Below are 9,107 nucleotides of genomic sequence, written 5' to 3' on the forward strand. Positions count from 1 at the left end.
CTCTTACTAAGGAAGAAGGGAGAATGAATATTTATTAGCAAACTAGTGATACCTGCTACAGCACTCACTCTTCACCACCATCTCTGCCGTCAGAGATATCAAATGACCTTGAGCAAGTCATTTAAGTCTCTCTGAACTTCGGTTTCCTGAACTCTAAAATATCTACCTTATTCATTTGTTTCAAACTTAAATGAGATGACATGTGAAAAGGGCCTAGGGCATACAGGTCCTCAGTAAACACCAGCTTCCTTCCACTTATCAAGAGCAGCCAGATTGAACCCAATCCAGCCAACTCCTTGGACCCTGTAATTGGGACTATTGTCCCCTCCCCCAGGGACCACACTGGGTAAGTTCTCCTGGCACTTGGTCCAATGCTGGCTTCCTCTTCTTTCCTGTACTATACCTCATACCCAGCCTGTGCCACAGAAGCCTGGGCAGGCCTGATAACTGGACCCACAGAGGCGGTGGCAACTGGAAGACTCACTGGACTGGAAGAACTGAAGAAATGAAAAAGAGAGTGAACATAAAGGAGCCCTCAGGGTCAAGATGGCGGCGCAGGCAGACTCTGAACTCACCTCCTCCCGTGGACACAGCCAATTTACAACTACTCATGGAAAATTTACCCCGAGACAGAACTGAAAACTGGATAAGGGGAACTCCTGCAACAAAAGACAATCCTAATTGAGGTGGAAGAGGCAGAAACTCCCTTCTGGAGAGAAAAAACGCCACCTTCACAAGCCGCAGCGCCACACGGCTGCTCGGGAGTAACCCAGAGGTCCACAGCCCTCCCTGGAGGAGCGGGGCCCTGCACCGGGGAGCGCCCCCGCTGTGGGCATTTTGTGGACCCAGCACAATCGAGATGAGTGGCATAATATCTGACTTTGCCTGCTACTAAAACATAGGGGAGTACCCCCAGAAAAGCTGGTTCACAAAGAAATTAACGCCGGCTCTTAAAGGGCCCACGCACAAGCTCACCCGTTTCAGAAAGCAACCTAAAATCACCAGAAAGAAAGATGCACAGTGCTTTGGTGAAAAGAAACTCACCTGATAGGCCCTGTGTGCATCTTGGTGAGAGGTGAGACCTCTCCAGGGACTGGGACATTGGCGGTGGCCATTGTTGTGACCTGGTGTGGGCGTGCTGACACAGATGTTGGCGGACACCATTGGAGTTCTCCCTGGGGCCTGCTAGCCCAGGGTCTGCCCCACCCACTAGAGCACCGATTTAATCCCACTCAGCCAGGACAGGCAGCCCACCCTAGGGACTGGCCCCACCCAACAACAAGCCCTCCGGCAACTTGTGGGCCTTCTAAGGGAGCTGCCTGGATTCTCCACAGCCTTGGGACTGGGTCCACCTCTGTGGGCAGGGCATGCACAAGGAGCGAGTGGAGAGTGGGAGGCGGTGGTGGAGTGTGTTGGGCTCCCGCCTTGGAGAGACTGGGTCCACTTTAGGAGGTCAGGGGGCATGCACAGGGTAGGACTGTGTTGACTGTGTGTGTGGAACTGTGGGTGGCAGGGCTTGTCAGCTGCAGAAGACTTGTGCTTCTCAAAGAGCCACACAGGGGGTTGGCCCCACCTTCCAAAGCCTAAATAATTGGGTGCTCCCATGCCTGAGGCCAGGCCCACCCAGCTGCAATCCTCAGAGAGCTGACAAGAGACCTAAAGGCTAGAGGCTTATAGCAATTGTAAGCCCCTGAGTCTAACAACTTGCCACGTGGGGGGCCTACGCATTTAATAGAAATATGGCATTAGGAATGTGCTATTAGACCTTGCAGCCAACTGTGCTGGGGTTCCCCACACCCGATAAGGAGACTGAAGGACCCACAACTACTACAAGCAGCTGAGCATTACAACAGCTGGCAAGGGGCGTAGCTCAGCCTCCCTGGGCACCTACAGGAAGAACAACCCCGCCACAACAGAAGGACACACATAGCCCACATAGGGGTCACTCCTGGAACATTCGGAACAGAGGGAAGCACACTGCAAGGCCTCATAAGACACCACTTATATAAGGTCACCTATCCAAGAGCAGGAGATGTAGCTGACCTACCTAATACATAGACACAAGCACAGAGAAAGAGGCAAAATGAGGAGGCAAAGGAATACATTCCAAGTAAGGGAATAGGACAAAATCCCAGAAAAGGAAATAAGTGAAACAGAAGTGAGCAAACTACCTGACAGAGAGTTCAAACAAAGAGTGTTGGGGATGCTCACTGATCTTGGGAGAAGAATGGATGAACTCAGTGAGAACGTCAACAAAGAAATGGAAGATATAAAAAAGAACCAATCAGAAATGAAGAATATAATACTGTAAATGAAAAATTCACTAGAGGGACTCAAAAGCAGAGTAGAGGATACAAAAGAATGGATCTGCGAGCTGGACAGAAGACTAGAAGAAATCACCCAAGCTGAACAGATAAAAGAGAAAAGAATTAAAAAGAGTGAGGACAGTCTAAGGGACCTCTGGGACAACATCGAGCACACTAACATCCGTGTTATAGGTGTCCCAGAAGGAGAAGAGTGAGACAGAGGGGTAGAGAATCTATTTGAAGAAATAATTGCTGAAAACTTCCCTAACCTAAGGAAAGAAAAAGACATCCAGGTACAGGAAGCACAGAGAGCACCAAACAAGATAAACCCAAAGAGGCCCAGCATAATTAAAATGTCCACAATTAAAGATAAATAGAGAATCCTAAAAGCAGCAAGAGAAAGACAAGTTCCATACCAAGGAAACCCCATAAGGCCATCAGCTGACTTCTCTGCAAAAACCTTACAGGCTAGAAAAGAGTGGCATGATATATTTAAAGTGCTAAAATGAAAAAACCTACAGCCAAGAATACTCTACCCAGCAAGGTTAGCATTCAAAATGGAAGAGAGAAAAAGTTTCTCAGACAACCAAAAATTAAAAGAGTTTGTCACCAAGAAACCAGTACTACAAGAAATGCTAAAGGGACTTATTTAAGGGGAAAAGAAAAGACCACAAATAGGAAAAATTATCTATTTCCATGAGAAGAGGGTAATGGATACAAATGCACAAAAAAAAGAGGTCAGATATGATATCAAAAACATAAAATGTTGGAGGAAGGGAGTTAAAGAGTAGAGCTTTCAGACAGAGGTCAAGCTAAATAGACTATCAGCTTAATATAGACTGCTATATATGTAGGTTACTACATATGAACCCCATGGTAATCATAAACTAGATACCTATAATAAATACACAAAAAACTAAGAGAAAGGAACCAAACATAAAACTAAAGAAAGCCATCAAACCACAAGGGAAAGGAGCAAGAGAAGAAGAAAGGAACAGAGAAGAACTACTAAAACACCGAGAAAAAAAAAGTTAAAAAACGGCAATAAGTACATATTTATCAATAGCTACTTTAAATGCCAATGGACTCAATGCTCCAATTAAAAGGCATAGGGTGGCTGATTGGATAAAAAAACAAGACACATATATACGCTGCATACAAGAGACACATTTCAGACCTAAAGACATTCAAACTGAAAGTAAAGGGATGGAAAAAGATACTCCATGCTAATGGCAATGAAAAGAAAGCTGGGGTAGCAATACTTATATCACACAAAATAGACTTTAAAACAAAAACTGTATGGGCCGGCCCTGTGGCTTAGCGGTTAAGTGTGCGCATTCCGCTACTGGCGGCCCGGGTGCGGATCCCAGGTGCGCACCGACGCACTGCTTCTCCGGCCATGCTGAGGCCACGTCCCACATACAGCAACTAGAGGGATGTGCAGCTATAACATACAAATATCTACTGGGACTTTGGGGGAAAAATAAATTTAAAAAAATTTAAAAAAAAAAAAAAACTGTAAAAAGAGACAAAGATGGGCACTATATAATGATCAAGGTAACAATCCAACAAGAGGACATAACACTTGTAAATATCTATGCACCCAAAGCAGGAGCACCTAAATATATAAAGCAATTATTAACAGACATAAAAAGAGAAATAGACAGTAACACAATAATAGTAGGGGACTTTAACACTCCACTTACACCAACGGACAGATCATCCAAACAGAAGATCAATGAGGAAACATTGGCCTTAAATGACACACTAGAACAGATGGACCTAGTAGATATATACAGCACATTCCAGCCAAAAACCTAAGAATACACTTTCTTTTCAAATGCACGTGGAACATTCTCCAAGACTGATCACATATTAGGCCACAAAACAAGTCTCCGTAAATTTAAGAAGATTAAAATAATACTAAATATCTTTTCTGACCACAAAGGTATGAAACTAGAAATCAACTATAGGAAGAAAATCAGAAAAGCCAGAAATATGTTGAGATTAAACAAAATGCTACTGGACAACAATTGGGTCAATGAAAAAATCCAAGGAGAAATCAAAAAATACTTGGAGACAAATGAAAATGAAAATACAACATGCCAGAATTCATGGGATACAGCAAAAGCAGTTCTAAGAGGGAAGTTTATAGCAATATAGGCCTATCACAACAAAAAAGAAAAATCTCAAATAAACAATCTAACATTGCACCTAAAGGAACTGGAAAAAGAAGAACAAACAAAGCCCAAACTGAGTGAAAGAAGGGAAATAATAAAAATCAGATCAGAAATAAGAGAAACAGAGACTAAAAAAACAATAGAAAAAATCAATAAAATGAGAAGCTGGTTCTTAGAGAAGATAAACAAAATTGACAAACCTTTAGGTAGACTCACCAAGAAAAGAAGAGACAAGGCTCAAATAAGTAAAATCAGAAATGAAAGAGGAGAAATTACAATGGACACCTCAGAAATACAAAAGATTATAAGAGAATACTATGAAAAGCTATATGCCAACCAATTTGACAATCTGGAAGAAATGGACAAATTCTTAGAATCATACAACCTTCCAAAATTGGATCAAGAAGAAACAGAGAATTTGAATAGACCAATCACCAGTAAGGAGATAGAAACAGTAATCAAAAACCTCCCCAAAAATAAAAGTCCAGGACCAGACGGCTTCCCTGGTGAATTCTACCAAACATTCAAAGAAGACTTAATACCTATTCTTCTCAAACTCTTCCAAAAAATTGAGGAGGTGGGGAAGCTCCCTAACTCATTCTATGAAGCCAACGTTACCCTGACACCAAAACCAGACAAGGACAACACAAAAAAAGAAAATTACAGGCCAATATCACCGATGAACATTGATGCAAAAATCCTCAACAAAATACTACCAAATCGCATACAACAATATATTAAAAAGATTATACACCATGATCAGGTGGGATTTATTCCAGGGATGCAGGGATGGTTCAACATTTGCAAATCAATCAACGTGATACACCACATTAATAAAATGAAGAATAAAAATCACATGATCATCTCAATAGATGCAGAGAAAGCATTTGACAAGATAAAGCATCCATTTATGATAAAAACTCTGAATAAAATGGGGATAGAAGGAAAGTACCTCAACAAAATAAAGGCCGTATATGACAAACCCACAGCTAATATCATCCTCAATGGTAAAAAACTGAAAGCTATCCCTCTAAGAACAGGAACCAGACAAGGATACCCACTCTCACCACTCCTATTTAACATTGTATTGGTGATGTACACCTGAAATTTTTACAATGTTATAAACCAGTGTTACAGCAATAAACAAAAAATTAAAAAATAATAATAATAGGAGGGAGTCAAGATGGCGGCGTAGGCAGACTCTGAACTCACCTCCTTCCGTGGACACAGCCAATTTACAACTACTCGTGGAAAAATTACCCCTGAGACAGAGCTGAAAACTGGATGAGAGGAACTCCTGCAACAACGGACAATCCTAACTGGGGTGGAAGAGGCAGAGACTCCCTTCCGGAGAGGAAAAACGCCGCCTTCACAAGCCGCCAGCTTCACGGCCGCCGGGAGCAGCTCACAGGTACGCAGCCTCCCTGGAGACGCGGGGCCCTGAGCCGGGGAGCGCCCCTGCTGTGGGCATTGTGTGGACCCAGCACAATCGAGACCAGCGGCATAATATCTGACTTTGCTGCTACTAAAGCATTGGGGAGCATCCCCAGAAAACCCGGCTCACAAAGAAACTAAAACTGGCTCTTAAAGGGCCTGCGCACAAACTCACCCGTTCCAGAAAGCATCCTAAAATCACCAGAAAGAAAGGTGCACAGTGCTTTGGTGACAAGAGACTCACCTAATAGGCCCTGAGTGCATCTCGGTGAGGGGTGAGACCTCTCCAGGGACTGGGACATTGGCGGCGGCCATTGTTGTGGCCTGGTGTGAGCGTGCTGACACAGACGCCATTGGAGTTTTCCCTGAGACCTGCTAGCCCAGGGTCTGCTCCACCCGCTAGAGCACCGATTTAATCCAGCTCAGCCAGGGCAGGCAGCCCACCCTAGAGACTGGCCCCACCTAACAACAAACCCTCAGGCAACGTGTGGGCCTGCATAGATTGGTGACTGGATTTTCTGCAGCCTGGCAACTGAGCTGACTTGAGCGGGGCAGGGTGTGCACAAGGAGCGGGTGGAGAGTGTGGGGTGGTGGCGGAGTGTGTGGGGCTCCCGCCGTGGAGAGACTGGGTCCGCTTGGGGAGGTCGGGGCACTCACACGGGCAGGACTGTGTTGACTGTGTGTGTGGACCTGTGGGCGGCAGGGCTTGTCAGCTGCAGAAGACTTGTGCTTCTCAAAGACCCACATAGGAGGTTTGCCCCACCTTCCAAAGCCTGAAACAATTGGGTGCTCCTGTGCCTGAGGCCAGCCCCACCCAGCTGCAATCCTCAGAGAGCTGACAAGAGACCTAATAGGCTAGAGGTTTACAGCAATTCTAAGGCCCTGAGCCTAACAACCTGCCACGCTGGGGGCCTACTCACTTAAAAGAAATACTGCAACACAGATGTGGTATTAGAACTTGCAGCCAACTGTGCTGGGGCTCCTCACACCTGATAAAGAGACTGAAGGGCCCACAACAACTACAAGCAGCTGAGCATTACAACAGCTGGCCAGGAGCATAACTCAGCCTCCTGGGCGCCTATAGGGAGAGCTAACAGGCCACAATAGAAGGACACACGTAGCCCACATAGGGGCCACCCTGGAACATTGAGAACTGAGGGAAGCACACTGGAAGCCTCCTAAGCCATCACTTACATAAGGTCACCTATCCAAGAGCAGGAGACGTAGCTGACCTACCTAATACATAGACACAAGGACAGGGAAAGGGGCAAGAAGAGGAGGCAAAGAATACATTCAAAGTAAGGGAACAGGACAAAACACCAGAAAAGGAACTAAGTGAAACAGAAATGAGCAACCTACCCGACAGAGAGTTCAAACTAAGAGTGTTAAGGATGCTAACTGATCTGGGGAGAAGAATAGATGAACTCAGTGAGAATGTCAACAAAGAAATGGAAGATATAAAAAGAACCAATCAGAAATGAAGAATACAATACTGGAAATGAAAAATTCATTAGAGGGACTCAAAAGCAGAGTAGAGGATACAGAAGAACGGATCTGTGAGCTGGAAGAAAGACTAGAAGAAATTACCCAAGGTGAACAGGTAAAAGAGAAAAGAATTAAAAAGAGTGAGGACAGTCTAAGGGACCTCTGGGACAACATCAAGCGCACTAACATCCGTGTTATAGGTGTCCCGGAAGGAGAAGAGCGAGACAAGGGGCAGAGAATCTATTTCAAGAAATAATAGATGAAAACTTCCCTAACCTAAGGAAGGAAACAGACATCCAGGTACAGGAGGCACAGAGAGCCCCAAACAAGATAAACCCAAAGAGGCCCACACCAAGACACATCATAATCAAAATGTCCAGAATTAAAGATAAAGAGAGAATCCTAAAAGCCGCAAGAGAATGTCAAGTTACATACAAAGGAAACCCCATAAGGCTATCAGCTGACTTCTCAGCAGAAACCTTACAGGCTAGAAGAGAATGGCATGATATATTTAAAGTGCTAAAAGGAAAAAACTTACAGCCAAGAATACTCTACCCAGCAAGGTTATCGTTCAAAATGGAAGGAGAGATCAAAAATTTCCCAGACAAGCAAAAATTAAAGGAGTTTGTCACCAAGAAACCAGTGTTACAAGAAATGTTAAAGGGACTGATTTAAGGGGAAAAGAGAAGACCACAAATAGGAAAAATTATCTATTTCCACGATTAGAACGTAATGGATACAAATGCACAAAAAAGAAGTTGGATATGATATCAAAAACATAAAAGGAGGGAGGAGGGTAGTTAAAGAGTACAGCTTTCAGACAGAGGTCAAACTAAAGTGACCATCAATTCTGTATAGAAGAAGTAAGGAACAGAGAAGGACTACTAAAACACTGAGGGAAAAAAAAAAAGTTAAAAAATGGCAGTAAGTACATACTTATCAATAGCTACTTTAAACGTCAATGGACTAAATGCTCCAATTAAAAGGCATAGGGTGGCTGACTGGATAAAAACAAGACCCATATATATGCTGCATACAAGAGACACACTTCAGACCTAAAGACACTCACAAACTGAAAGTGAAGGGATGGAAAAAGATACTCCACGCAAATGGCAATGAAAAGAAAGCAGGGGTAGCAGTACTCATATCAGACAAAATAGACTTTAAAACAAAAACTGTAAAACGAGACAAAGAAGGGCATTACATAATGATCAAGGGAACAATCCAACAAGAGGATATAACACTTGTAAATATCTACGCACTCCAATGTAGGTGCACCTAAATATATAAAGCAATTATTAACAGACATAAAAACAGAAATAGACAGTAACACAATAATAGTAGGGGACTTTAACACTCCACTTACACCAACGGATAGATCATCCAAACAGAAGATCAATAAGGAAACATTGGCCTTAAACGACACACTAGAACAGATGGACCTAGTAGATATATACAGAGCATTCCATCCAAAAACCGAAGAATACACGTTCTTTTCAAATGCACATGGAACATTCTCCAGGATTGATCACATATTAGGCCACAAAACAAGTCTCCATAAATTTAAGAAGATTGAAATAATACCAACCATCTTTTCTGACCACAACGGTATGAAACTAGAAATCAACTATAGGAAGAAAATCAGAAAAGCCACAAATACATGGAGATTAAACAAAATGCTACTGAACAACGATTGGGTTAA

At 43.4% G+C, this 9,107-nt stretch overlaps 1 long non-coding RNA gene across 23 annotated transcripts in view; it reads right to left on the bottom strand.

Moving 5' to 3' along the window:
* Nucleotides 1-6,327, bottom strand: part of LOC147917415 (uncharacterized) — a 225,669-nt gene extending 219,342 nt beyond the window's left edge. For 6 of the 23 annotated variants that reach the window (XR_015549628.1, XR_015549629.1, XR_015549632.1 and 3 more), the window contains exon 1: nucleotides 6,165-6,319. This is a non-coding gene — a long non-coding RNA (uncharacterized LOC147917415). The other 17 variants (XR_015549666.1, XR_015549660.1, XR_015549640.1 and 14 more) reach the window with 11 other exon arrangements.
* Nucleotides 6,328-9,107: the final 2,780 nt, after the last annotated feature.

This window comes from Ceratotherium simum, chromosome 3 (assembly GCF_057802395.1).
Source record: "Ceratotherium simum simum isolate JZ-2026a chromosome 3, ASM5780239v1, whole genome shotgun sequence".
Taxonomy (NCBI): Eukaryota; Metazoa; Chordata; class Mammalia; order Perissodactyla; family Rhinocerotidae; genus Ceratotherium; species Ceratotherium simum.